Here is a 15,653-nt window from a genome sequence, read left to right as displayed (position 1 = left end):
TTTGTGGAAATATTGAGGCAAATAAAAAATGTTAGATATTATACAAGATAAGCTATCACTATGTATGTAACAACAGTTATTGTGTTGGTTGATTCTTTTTGTACTGCAATTTTATCAAATTATTTATCAAATTTTGTATTTTTTTTAGTATAACATATATATTTTATTTATATATTTTTTAATCCATAACAGTAGTATTTGCACATACAGTAATAATATGATTCATTTGTGAATACTGATGTGTTTCCAAGTTATATTTTAACAACAGCACATTATGCAGTAAGTTTGCAATAGAGTTAAAGGATAAGATGGTTAATCAAGTTTGAGATGGATATTTTACTGCATAAGTGATGCATAGGGTTAAATGTATGTAATTGGGTAATTGTTTTTAGAAAAAGGCGGGAAATTAAGGTATTTAAAGTGTATTCAAACAGTTTGTCTGATGTTCTGAAGAAATCTAGATTCACTAGATGAAAGCGCTCAACTAATAGTGTCATCGTTGGTGCATGGTTTTTTAATAAAAGAAACTAACTGCAGTACTATCGTGGTTCCTGACTCGTTGAGCTGTGTTGGGCTTACAAGTTGTGAGTTGTGTTGTGGACTTCAGGAACTTTTGTGTGACTTTTGATAGGTTGCACAGAAGACTAGAAGTGATCTGACTAACTGAGAAATATAGCACAGAAAACCTTGGCTATTAATAAGAGATTGGCCTTCATACGGGGTCTATATGATGCTATTGAATGGACTAAATAGCAAATGCTATTTAGTCGATCCGATACTGTCGAAATGGCAAAATAGTGAAGTCACGGAACATCGAATTTTTTCCCAGGAAAAAATTCAGTGGGCCATCTTCGGTACTTTGCCATTTCCTCCACTATGGTGCGATCTCGGAGTTGGTATATTTAAGTAGGGGGGTGGGTGGCACAGCCCCTCACATGGGGGGGTGAGGGGGCAAAGCCCCCCACTTAAATTTGTGTTTAAATTTGTTTTTTTTACTGAGCAGTGAATTTTTTTTCCCTGGGAAAAAATTCACTGTTCCGTTTGTTTGATATTTTGTTGTTTCGATATTATCGGTACGATGAAATATTGTTCACTATTTACATTGTACGATAATATGATATAGATGCCCTTCAGACATACCTCTCAACCTGGAAACATCAGAAATCTGGACAAAACCATGAAAAATAGGTACAAATCTGCAAGCTGATTAACATAAAATTTGCATACATAATTATGTAACACCACCCACTCCAACTGGATTGTGGGATACCAACTTTCAAATGCAAACTGAAGAACAGACAACCAAAATATGGCACCAGAGTCCCCCTGCAGCCATTCCAATGTCCCATTACCTGGCTATTTCACCCTATTTACCATAAACACTAATGTGTGCATACTGCTTTACTTCTACAATGATTATTTGGATTTTATTTTTACATTTTACAGCCCAATGCACAAACTGCAGTACAAAGTCCCTGTTTCTGCAATGCCCAAAATTGAAAATCACAGACACATTATCCACAATGAAGAAAGACCTCATTATCAGTTAATTTGCATGTTCCTGATTCATTGTTGACTATTAAGCATACAGATCAGCACCTTCCTATGGTATTTAACTGCTTAACGCCTATCTATTGTGGAATGTCACACCTTAATCATGACTACAAACAGCTAGCATTTATGAGCAGTGGTGCTGCGGTAGCATTGTCAACCTCACAGCAAGACGTTGTCATGTTTGATTCTCAGCTAGAGCGTCTTCTGTGTGGAGGCATGCATGAATGGGCGTGCCTTCGTTGAAAGTTGTGCGTCAGGGCTGGTAACTCGGCATGTAAAAATCCACTACCAAACTTTAGCGGATCGGAGTTCCGCTGTGGCGACCCCTAACTGGGATAAGCCAAAAGACACAACAACCTGAAAAAATAAACTTAAAATGCAAGAGATAAACAAACAGAAATATTTTGTGAATAGGGAAAACTATTAAAACTGCAAAAATAGCAATGTTATCAGTAAGAAGTATTCTCTACAATGGTAATAGTACATTCATAGTCTTTCCATAAATAATATGATATATCGCACACAAACCCAAGTTATATTTCTGCTAAACTTTCACAAACAACTTTTCATATCTTGGAAACTATACAACCTTGACATTATACTGTTAGAACACTTCTGTTAATCAGACATAAGCTTTCACATGACAACAAGAAATTCATTTATAAAGGCATGTTTATTAGAATATTTACAGAAATATGAAACATATGCTTAATTGTACAATTGGCAATAAAAATAACAGTGAATATACAGTGCAAATATCAAAGACAAGTTTTCTTCAACATCTAAGGTTTCATCTGATATCATGTAACAGTTTGAAGTCACTTGTTTTTTGAAGCGTTAAGTACATATGGAGATATTGTTTATTTTCATAATCACTAACAAACAACAATCAATATCTTGGGTGTACTGTGATATAAACTAACATTGGCAATACATTTTTTTGTCTCCCACCATGTCATATCTCACCATACCACTCAATAACATGCAGGGCTCTCAGTTATGAAAACATAAAAACACATATAAAAACATGAATAATAAGTAACAGATAGCAATTAATCTCACCACTGCAGCACAACTAGATTCACAATTTGTGTTTTGTTAAAAACTCTTTCCACTTTCTATTACTTATACTGTCTGTTATTAGCTGATAAGTTGCTGAAAAACAAAAGGAAAAAGTGTCGAAAAAGTAGGATGTGTTGCACAAATGGCAAACCTAACTATATCATTCTAGGCATCCCTGTCTCACTACTGCTACCTTTACCTACAGATATTCAGGGTGGCTGTAGTACAAGAAATCATATCGCTACAGGGGTTGCCAGATGCCCTGGTCATCTGGTCTGTCAGGTCACACGAGACAGCCACTTTAAAATGAAACTACATTTGGTCACAACTGCCAGTCCTTGAATTGTCTGTGTAGGAAACATAACATGATTCTGCTCTCCTTAGCACACAGTGCAGACACTCTCCATGGGGCAATATATCAACAGACATGAATCTGCAGCAATTCAGATTGGCAGCCTGAGAATCATGACACAAGCATGCATGCATCCATGTGTACGTGCGCGCTTACACACACACACACACACACACACACACACACACACACACACACACACACACACACACACACACACACACACACACCATCTAGAATAATATAAAATACCCTTTCCGAACTTAACTTAAATAAAATAAATGTTTCGTGTTCCCTTAATTCAAGTCCGTTCCTGTTCCTGCTCGCATTTGAACAGCCAGCCAGCGTCTGGGTAGGAGCTTGTAAATAAATAAAAAAAAAGTTGAAAAGTATTATACTGGCTACCATGCAGTATTATGTCCCTCCTGCCTCAGCCTGTAATAATAAAACGGTGTGGTCTTTGGAAAGTTCCAAGGAGCTCTTGCAGAAAGGTCATCGCAGCTCCATCCAAATATCTCTTTGGTTCCTCCTCACCTCTTGAACATTAATATATTATTAATGTTAGCTTTGATTTCTGACTGCAGGAAGGTATGCTATGCACATTTCCATACAAGTAAGGTAAGAAAGGAAACACATTCTTTTTTGCTGTGTAGGAAGCTGCAGGATAGTCTGCTAACAAACTTAAACTACAGAGCCAATCAAACAGCAGTCTACCTTTTTAATGAGCCATTCTTTTATATGGGCATTCATTCACAGATAAGTTTTAAAAGGCAAACTGTGCAGAGAGATTGCATTTAAAAGAAATACACACTTTAAATGATTGAAAATAAGTACTGCCAAGACTTACAGAACAATGTCTAGGACAAGCGATCCACACACCCTAGAGGTCCACTCTTTTATAGTGCTACTGCATGAATGAAGGACAATCCAAAATGCACCTTCTCCTCGGTGAGACCCCCAGTAAAAAGCACGACTTAAGTCTTGCAGGAGCGTTTTACCCTTTGTAATTTCCAAAAACAATATGCATATGTATCAAGCCTTGAGGTATAAGACTGAAGGCATGCAACTGCAGGGATTACTGCCAGAAGACAAGTACTAAATAGTCATGAGGCTTCCCAGAGTGTCGTTCCCACTTGCAGAGCATTTGAACAGCCAGGCCAGCCAGAAATATGTGCACGAAGTGAGCCCCTCTTGAGCTCAATTCCAACAGGCTGGTAGCCCTGACAGAGCTGATGTCATTGTGCACGCGATGATGTCAGCTCAGAAAGAGTGAAAAATAAAAACAAACTTGTAAAAAATCGGAAATGAAGGGGTGTCACTCAGGAATCATGGCACCCCATTATTTTGACTGCAAAACTCAGTAAAAACCGAGTAATTCAGTATGGTTGGGAGGTATGCCTTCAGAGATACCCTTTCATAATAAAACCAAAAAACTGATTAAAGTAGCTTGTATGTGAGGCTGTAAAAGAAATCTTTCTTCTTGAGGTTAATACAACTGGAAAGATGGTTTTCCAGGAAAGAGTCTTAAAGTCCATGGAGTCACTTGGTTCAGGTGGACGTAGAGTTTACCAGCATGAAAGCTCAGATTATTCAAGTTCATATAAGAGAGAATAGTAAAGTCTCATCCTTAAGATCTTAAGAACATTCTAGCCTCAAAGGGGTGACTGAAATGACGGGATCCACTAGAGCGAGTCTTGACATGCAGAGAGTGAATGGCCAAAAGATCAGACTTAAACATACTAAGTCCAAGAAGTCATTTCTTGGAATATTCCTTTTTCTCTGAAGTATGGTGATCTCGGAGTTTTCATATATAAGCTTTGGGGGGGTCTTGCTCCCCATATGGGGGAGTGCAGGGGGGGCTTGTTCCCCCTGCAAAAAGAGTATAATCCAAAGAGTCTGTTGTCAGCAATTGACATATTTCAGAAGCATTAGACCTGCCTTTGAATAAGTTACAATATCTATTCACAAAGAAAATTTAAGGAGAAGAGCAATCTTCAAAATTTGCTCCTTTCCTGTGCTTTCATTCTTTTTTTCAATATCTCAGCACTCAGCATTTCGAGTTCCGGCTTTGCAATAGACAGCCTCAAAAAGGCCTTAACTTCTTAATTTACTGCTATCTGTGGAAAAAGTAGTACACAAGTAGGAAATGTAGAAACATCCATTTTGCTAGGAGTATTCTACATCTCAGCTTGAGATGGTTGAGGTAATGCAAGATCCTTAGAGCTAGTCCATCTATTGGCTGTCAAGACCAACCCCTTTATAAAAGTCTAAGTTTCAATTCAGTGTAACATTTCCTTATGGTAAGTCTTCTGGCTTCCTTCTGAATGTTTAATAATTGACTGGAAAAGGCATCAGGTTAGGAATTAAACTTATGTCATCCAAACCAAAAGATTCACTGTTTTGAGAAATGGGTATCGTACTTTCTTTGCTGCTAAGTTATTAGGGAGTGGTGTAGAGGCAGCACTCATAGAAGAAGAGCGAGTATCTCCATTAGGAGTGAAAACTACGGTTGCCATGTCCATGATAGAGCTAAGAAAATGAGTTTGTTTATGTTCTGTTCAGGTTTCAGAAACCAGAAAAGACGCACTCCAAGTATAATCCAAAGAGTCTCTTGTCAGCAATTGACATATTTCAGAAGCATTAGACCTGCCGTTGAATAAGTTACAATATCTATTCACAAAGAAAATTCTCAATTTACTGAAGGTGGTAAAGGAATTGTTGCTTCAAGTGACTCCAATGACTGTTCCAGAAATCCCTGAGAGCAAAATGAGGTCTTCTTGTGTGAATTCTTCTGTATCGAACCAGGAAAATGCAAGAAAATGTAGCCCAGCAACTTTAGGTATTGCCTTGCAGTAGTGGCCTGCTGTTGAGAAACATCTGTGACATTTGGATTTCTATTTGCTTTTCCTGAGGCATAAAACCTTTTATTTGAATTAAATCTATAACAGTTTGTAAAAAAGTCACTGAAGTTGCAGCGATCAAATATGAGTTCTTGTAATTTATAGTGCTTTCCACAAAAAGCATTAAAAAGTCTATTATAATGATGTATTGCAGCAATTTTCTTTGGATGGGGTTACAAGAAGACAGTCACCTAAATTTGGGAAAATTGTTATTCTTTGTTTTTTAAGTTGTGCAAACACTGGAACTGAACATTTGGTAATTACCTTGGGCTGTGTATAGCACAAAGGGTAGAGTTGCGAAGTGAGTTTGATGAAGAGCGACCTGGAATCTCAGGCATTGTATGTTACCAGGCTTTATTGGAACATAGAGGTACACATTCTCCATGCCTAATATTTTCATGTAAAAGCCTTTTTCTATGAAAGGTAGAAATGTTCTTAACATTACTATTCTGAATCTCTTATGTCTAGACAAATCTGGTCAAATCTGACAAGTCTAGTACTGATCTTATTGTATTGTCTTTTCTGAGGACTAGGAAGAGACTGGAATAGAAACCTTTCCCTTTTTGAGTGCGATGTACCCACTGAGTTGTATTTTTCTTTGGATGATTATCCACAAGGCTTGTGTGACATGATGAGGAGGGTGTAATATATGTACATTGAGCAAGTTCTCTAAAAATCTCTACCCTATTCTAAGTATACAGCCTGCTCAAAATCTGTCGTATTACATGTTGTACTTTCAAGGTGTATTGTGCGCTATAATTTTGTATTTTGAGTCACATTTTCTTTATTGTGATTGGTCATAGCTGAAAAGGTATCCTTAGGCCCAGTCTGTTTACTTGTGAAAAAACAAACTAAATAAATAAATAAGACATTATATTGTATTTAGTTAAGATCTGCAAGACCCATTTGTCCAAACTGAATATATGCCATGCAGAAAGACAGAATGTAAACTCCTTTTCAGTGATATTTACCCCAGTGTGGGGAAGGAATTCACAATGCAGCCCCCTTGAGTATTCTTTGTCAGTATATTTCCATTCCTCTAGAACCTGAGACATGATGGAGATTTTTTTCTATACAATCTCTGGCCCTGAGGTTACGTTTTGGTAAAACTGGCATTCTGTAGGTGAAGTGATTTCCTGTAAACTGTGGAGTGGCAGCATGAAACATTTATTAAATAACAATTTGGTCTTGCCCTTTTTTTTAAATTCAAAATATTATCAGCTGGCTGGCCAAAGAGCAAATCCAGAGTAGGTTTGTGCGTACTGCAAATGAACTTGGACATCCACAGGATATAGCTCTGTCCTAAGCCGAACATGGCTTTTCAAGACCTCTGAAAGTATTGTTTACTTCAAGGATGAATTTATAGCATCACAGATATATCTATTTTTTGTAGATTATGCTTCTCAGAATCTGTCAGTATATGCTCATCTGCACCTGTGCCAAAAATATAAAATATAAAAAATATACAATAAGCTGGTTCCATAAATGTGCACACCCTTACACTAATACTTTGTTGAAGCACCTTCTGATTTAATTACAGCATTCAATCTTTATGGGTAGGAGTCTATTAGCATGGCACATCTTGAGTTGACAATATTTGCCTACTCTTCCTTGCAAAAGTGCTCCAAATCTGTCAGATTGCGAGGGCATCTCTTGTGCACAGCCCTCTTCAGGTCACTCCACAGATTTTCTATTGGATTTAGGTCTGGGCTCTGGCTGGGCCATTCCAAAACTTTAATTTTCTTCTGGTGAAGCCATTCTTTTGTTGACTTGGATGTATGCTTGGGGTTATTGTCATGTTGAAAGGTGAAATTCCTCTTCATCTTCAACTTTCTAGTAGACACCCGAAGGTTTTGGGCTAAAAGTGACTGGTATTTGGAACTGTTCATAATTCCCTCCACCTTGACTAAAGCCCCAGCTACAGCTGAAGAAAAGCAACTCCAAAGCATGATACTGCCACCACCATGCTTCACCATGGAGATGGTGTTCTTGGTGATGCGAAGTGTTGTTTTTGCACCAAACATACCTTTGGGAATTGTGGTCAAAAAGTTCAACCTTGGTCTCATCGGACCATAACAAATTTTCTCACATGCTTTGGGGAGACGATGTATTGTTTGCAAATTTTAGCTGGGCCTGGATGTTTTTCTGTGTAAGAAAAGGCTTCCATCTTGCAACCCTACCCCATAGTCCAGATATATGGAGAATAAGGGAAATTGTTGTCACATGTAGTACGCAACCAGTACTTGCCAGAAACTCCTGCAGCTCCTTCAGTGTTTCTGTAGGTCTCTTGGCAGCCTCCCTGACAAGTTTTCTTCTTGCCTTTTCATCAATTTTGGAGGAACATCCAGTTCTTTGCAACGTCACTGTTGTCCCATATTTTCTCCACTTTTTGATGACCGTCTTCACTGTGTTCCATGGTATATCCAATTCCAATGCCATGTAATTTTTTTTGTACCCTTCTCCTGACTGATAACTTTCATCAATGAGATCCCTTTGAGGCTTTGAAAGCTCTCTGCAAACCATGGCTTTTGCTGTAGCAGGCAATTGAGTAAATGTCAGGAAAATCCTTCTAGGACAGCTGAACTTTATTTGGGCTTAATCAGCATCTCTTTAATTGATGGCAGGTGTGTACCCAAGAAGACTGAATGTTGTAATTAAATCAAAAGGTGCTTCAACAAAGTATGAGTTTAAAGGTATACACACTTATGCAACCAGCTGTACGTTTTTTTATTTTTTATATTTTTCCCCTAACAGATTTGTTTGTTTTTCAATTGAATTGTACTGGTTATTGGTCACATTAAAGGTGGGAAAAGTTTTGAAATTATTTATTGGGGGTCTCATTTTTTTGTATCACAAAAACCTGGCATTTTAACAGGGGTGTGTACACCTTTTATATTCACTGTATGTATGTATATGTATATGTATATGTATATGTATATATACATATATATGTGTGTGTGTGTGTGTGTGTGTGTGTGTGTGTGTGTGTGTACACACACACACACACACACACACACACACACACACACACATATATATGTATGTACTGTATGATATCTAATATCAATGTGCAGAAGCATAGGCATAAACTATAATGACCCCAAAAGATCTAAGCAAATGTACATTGATCCACAAAGCATCGAAAAAAGAAAAAAAAACAGTAAACCAATGTTTTTAAAAGGGACAAGCCCCGCTGCACCCACAAATCCCCTGATAATTATATATACCAACTCTGAGATCACTGTACAGTGGGGAAAGGACAAATTCCCTGACTCCCATTGTACAGTGATCTCAGCATGAGAAAGCAGATAAGGTTTGATAAGATGATTTTTGATCAGCTGTATCGGCTTTCTCACCATTGACAAAATGACACTTTCAATGGAAAATCATGTTTCTTATAGATATGTGTATATATATATATATATATATATATATATATATATATAAGTGCTACAGAATCCTGAAAGCCCAAAATCCTGAAGACCAAAATCCTGAGACCAAAATTCTGAAAGTTCAAAATCCTGAAAACTCAAAATACAGAAAACACACAGGATACCAACACTTACTATATTCCAGCACAAGTCCATACAGAAACATATTACCCTTCAACTATACGCAGGGGGGCTGTGCCCCCCTGCACCCCCACTCCCCCTGCTACTTAAATATAACAACTCCGATGTGGCACTTCAGTACACTAAGTGCAATCTCGGAGTTGATATATTTAATTAGCAGGGGGTGTGGGGGGAGCACAGCCCCTTGCCTATACTTGGAGAAGAGTAATATGGTTTGTGCTTTATTTGTTTCAGTATTTACTTGTGTTGGAATATAGTAAGTGTTGGTATCCTGTGTGTTTTCAGTATTTTGAGTTTTCAGGATTTTGAACTTTCAGGATTTTGGAATTTCAGGATTTTGTAGTGCTTTTATATATATATGTATATATATATATATATATATATATATATATATATATATATATATATATATATATATATATATATATACACATGGGTCTATATCACTTTAATGAATGGCTATTAAGCAAATAGCCATTCATTGAACCCCTATTTGTCGAAGCCACTCGTCATCAAATGGCAAATTTTAACTAGGGCAAATCAGCGGTTGACCAACCAAGTCACAGTAAAAAAAAAAAAACAAAATTTAAAACTTACCAAGGTGGTGGTGGGGGGGGGGGTTATGCCCCCCCCCCCACAACAACCCCCCTTACTAAATATACCAACTCCGAGATCACACTACATTGGGGAAATTCCACATAGTGGACAACTGCTGATTTGCCCTAGTTAAAATTTGCCATTCAGTGAAGAGCAGGTTCAACAAATGGCTATTCGCTGAATAGACATTTGATAAAGTGATATAGACCCTAGATATATATATATATATATATATATATATATATATATATATATATATATATATGAGTCTAGTGACATTAGTCTATATTACTTAAAGTTGATATGAATATAGTCAGCAAAAAAGGCTAAACCAAAAAAGGCAGTATTTGCACCCCCAGCAGTCTTTGGTAATTAAATATTCCAACTCTGAGTTCATACTACAGTGGGAAATTGCATGTAAATTGCATATACTTCTGACTGGTGTAATACTGATTCTGTCAATATTATCTGCTTTAGTTCTATTTTCTCGATTGACTTCAAGCAGTTTAGACTAATGTCAATATATATATATATATATATATATATATATATATATATATATATATATATATATACACATACATATATGGGTCTACGTTAGTAGACCAAACATTCATGTACCCAACTTTCATATTGCCTAGACAAAACGGCTGACAACCCCATAATACCAACATCTCAGAACATTGACTTTCCACTCCAGGCAAGTAACTGCTTAGCCAACCTGAAAAAAAAGTAAAATTGAAGCAAATTAAACCCACCCATGTGGAGGGCTGTACCCTCACACATACCCAAACTAAATATACCAACTCTGAAATAGCACTACCACGGGGGTAAGAGGCAAAGCTCAACATGGTGGCCAAGCTGTTACTTACCTGGCGTGGAAAGTCAGTGTTCCGGGATGTGGGTGTTAAGGGGTTGTCTGTCTTTTTGTCTCAGCAATATGAACGTCAGGTAATTAAACATTCTGTCTGCTGAAGTAGACCCATATAGACACATACACACACACACACACACACACACACACACACACACACACACACACACACACACACACACACACACACAGACAAACACACACAGACAAACACACACACACACACACACACACACACACACACACACACACACACACACACACACACACACACACACCTTTTTCATAGATTCATAGGTAAGTACTAGACTAGCTGCCCTGGATGGCCATTTTAAGCCTAGCCAATTTCCCTTTTTGTGCTTGAAATAACCTACCCTATTTGTTTAAAGATTGGCCTTAACCTTCTCACATTCGATAATTATATGTTATTTTTCATGCATGTCCACATGCCGTGCAGCCTGGACTTTGTGTCTTTCTAGACTGTGTAGAACAAGTAGGTCAGCTTTATAACTATTACAAAGAACTTGCTGGGTATCTACAGGACCTGCCTGCTCTTTAGGGGCTCTGAGCTGAGAGTCAGAGTGTTGCCAACTGACTTTCAAGCCATGCTGAAAAGTTGGAAATAGAGAAAAGACAGCCCAATTTGATTCCAGAAAGTGCTTCATTTTCATATGTTTTTCTTGGATGAGGCGGGATCTCCCATAGGCCACCCTAAAACCTCTCGCATGTGGTTCACAGCTTCAGCACATGTCATATCTTCTGTAGGGGAGCCAGAGAGCTGATAGCATACAAACACAGATGGTGGAAAAAGATTATTACAGTAAATTCCAGTGTTATTTTTATACAGATGTCACATACCACCTGAATGTTATCCTTCACAGGACCAGCACATTACCTTTCATAAGGAAATAAGGGATAGATTAAGGATAGATTAGAAAATCTGACCAAGTCAAAGAAAACAAAAGGTGGATATAAAACAAATGATATGCTTTCCTATTAAAGTCACTCCCTCTCCTTCTCCAAAGAAGATGAAGTGTTACACTTCAGTGTTGAATAATTAGAAAGATTGTGTATATAAACAAACCAGTGTGACTTCATATGTTTATATACAAAGTGAAGTAGCCCAGTAACAGTTTAGGTTAACTGCCATATTGAAATTAAGATCAGCAACATTAATTTTGTGTACGTATAATGCAAGTATTTTTTTTAAGATTTAGAAAGATATATTAAAGTTTAAAATGTAGTGTGTGTTTGTGTTTTGTGTGTGTGTGTGTGTGTGTGTGTGTGTGTGTGTGTGTGTGTGTGTGTGCATTTAAATTGATTGTTTTGCGGGCACATGAACTTTTTAAACACTATTTAAATAGTTACGTTTTATTAGTGGTGCTCCAAAAAAGTCACGTATTATTGTTCACAAAAGTACTTGATGATTTAGATTTAAAGCAAGTCCTGCAAGTTTTTGTGTGTTGTCCATTTCACAAACAAAGCGCAATGACTGGAATAATGGAGATGCCCATTGGATTGATAACAGTTAGTGAGGAAGAGCTGGCAGGCCTTTGGGAAGTTTAGAATATTTATTTAGCTTTATCTGTATTAACTGAAAGGGAATGTGTAGTAACCTAGTGGATTAGCTCAGTGAAGTTTGTTTAATCTTATTTTGTATGTTTTTAGAAGTTTTGCTTTTTTTAAAAAATGAGTAGGTCATCTTCACACCAGATTTAGGCTGAGTTTATTTTAGTGAATGGTTATAAGTTAATAGCTTACCATTACGTGATCAATTCTTTACAGCATATGTAATCAATGTATTTCATATGAATGTTTATTCATCATTATATTACTCAATGCATGCTACTAAATGTAAATAATGTGCATGTGACTTTTAGAGTAATTAATCTAATTATTGTAATTTAAGATGTATTTCAGACCTTGATATAATTCTGCAATAACTTCATTCACTCTGTTATACACTCCAACTGTTGCTTTTATACTTTGTGCACCTCTAAAGGTATTCAGGTTGTGACTGAAAAGGGTCAGTAGATCAGCACACTTACTCGGCCAACTAATAGAAAATAAAGTAAAAAACTTGATAAATAACATTTGGACTATTAAATTCTATTACTTTTTCCGTAAGTATATCTCCTGATTTTTTTTTTTTTTTTTTTTTTGTGTGTGTGCACAGGTAGCAGTGGAGAAAGGAAGATCTCCATTGCTTTAATCTCACTATGTTATACTTTTAACATAGCAAGATATCTAAAAAAAAGCAATGGAGATCTTCCTTTCTCCATTGCTACCTCTGCACAGCACTGATGTACTACGTAAGTGTGGGAACACGACCCTTACGCATGCGCAGTACATCAGAAATTCCCCAGGGTACCTGCGGAAGGGTAGCATGAAGGCATTATACAATGACATTATTTAAGAAAAGTATTTTTTTCTTAAATAATGTCATTGTATAATAGCAATAACCCATGGCTGGGTGCGGGCAATGCTGGATTTGCCCACGGTTGGCTTTGTTTGGTCACTCGGGCTTTGCCCTCGTGACCAAACCACACCAACCGTGGGTAAATCCAGCATTACCCATACCCATCCATGGGTTATTGCTTAATTACTAAACAGCTTTGTGGCATTTTGAAATGAGCAGTTGACTGGACAGGAAAATAAATTATTTTACTCAGAGCTGTGTGCTCCTTTCACTCTGTTTCAGTGTAATAAATAAATAAAATATAAATGCCAGGGGTAACTGCTTAATGCAACAGTATTAGTGGTTTGGACAATTATTCCAAAACCTGTGTCCCTGTTCATTTTATTTATGCATGTATTTATTTATTAATTACTGACATTTGATTACTTTGAAAGTCTGACAGGGTAGGTGTCCATTTTCTGTGGAAGCCCAGGAGAAAAAAGTTCTAAATTATTACCAAAACATTTTAAGAACAATCATTTTATAATTATGAAAAATAATACAACAACATCTACAGTTTAAATAATTATACCAAATTAGATATAATGTGAATACTTTGATTAAGAATAGATGCAACTCATATGACAATGATTTTAGCCAGTTTATAGAGAAATTAAAGGCAAGCTAGTATAATAGAAACAGGAACTGCAATATGAATTAAGAGAAAAAAAACAGGGTTATGACATATTTAGAAAAAGAATCAGGGGAGAGAAAGTGACCGAAGCAAGGAAGTGAATGAGGAAGGAAGAGTACAGAGGTGTAAGGTATGAATATGTACTTGTTCACATTTAGGGATAATATTTATCCTGGGGCTGAGCTGGAACAGAGATAGATTTTGGCTAGGAATTCCTTCAGAATGGTTTTAAAGGATTAGAGAGAGTGTAGTGACCTGGTAGATACAGGAAATGAGTTCCAGGCTTTAGCAATATGGTATAAATGCAGACTATGCATAGTAGCTTTCATAGGTTTGTGGTTTGAGAGAAGTATTTGGTCATTTATATCATAATGGCTACATAGCTGTGTAGAACAGTACTTAGTGCTGGACAAGCAGATGGATGCTGGAGAAGTTGATGGAGTAGATCTAACCAATTTAGGCTTTTTAGTACTATACAGTGGTTTGTTCTGAAAGGGGTACTTACTGCATATTTGGCAATTCTATGACAGCATTGCTCAAGTTTTGATTTTTGCATTGCCTGGAGGTTTTGTAGGGATGGGGGTGCCATAATGTAGTGAGGGGAGGTGGTAAGTAGTGGGAAGTGTAGCCTTTGCTGCATTCTTGAAAAAGGTTTTGGCTCTGTCAACCATCCATAGTTTTTGGTGATTTTTTTATGTGATTTTGTATATGCAAGTCAAATTTAAGATTACTATCCATTATCATCCCTAATAATTTGCTATGAGAAGTAACTTCAATTGCTGTGTTATTATTAAGAGCTAGGATTTTAAATGTAAAATTTTAAATTACATTTTAATTCATGTATGGAAAGATGCTCAATAGAAATATCCAGCAAACTTAAAGACATACATTTATTTACTTATTTATTTATTCATTCATTTATTGGTTTATTGCATATGTTAACTAGTATGGTCCAGTCAAGCAAAAGCCCATTTTCAGAGTAGGTGCAGGGAGAAAAGCTCCATATATTTAAGTTACAGCAGAAACAATTTTATGAATTTAGCAAATAATGTCATAAAAAGACAATCTGTAAATGTTAAGATGCAAGAACGGCTTGACCAAGAGAGCATAATATTGTGTAATGATGAGGGATGATGTTATTTGAAAAATGCTAAGAAAGCTTTTAACAGTTTGTTATTATAATACAAATAATTACTGCCCAGCAATGAATGATGCAAAATTTACCCACTGCTTGTGAAATCTATTCTATACCCTCATTATATATACCGATGCCTTTGTGGTAAACCACACTGTTTATGGTAAATTCTGTATTATCAGGTTAAACACCCTTTCTCAATGTTACATATAGGTCCATTTTAAAACAATTTATATAAAAGCCCAATACAATCACATGACCAGCAGCACAAAGTCATATGATCAAACATTTTAAACTGACATATATATAAAAAATAATATTATTACAAATTACAAAAAAAGCTTTGCATGCAAATAACAAATAATTAGAAATTACTTTAATTTTGTATGCTGTATTTTAGTTAATATAGGTTTTAAAGAAACAGCACTATTAAGACCTGGTGGAACATCTGCTGTTAATCTAATAATCCATTCATATACAATGCCCTGTATAAACATATAAGTGTTTGTGGGTTG

The sequence above is a fragment of the Protopterus annectens genome, chromosome 13.part0, assembly GCF_019279795.1.
Source record: "Protopterus annectens isolate FY-2018-M chromosome 13.part0, PAN1.0, whole genome shotgun sequence".
NCBI classification, from domain to species: domain Eukaryota; kingdom Metazoa; phylum Chordata; order Ceratodontiformes; family Protopteridae; genus Protopterus; species Protopterus annectens.
The sequence above is the reverse complement of the archived record's forward strand: the minus strand, read 5'-3'. Positions refer to the sequence as shown.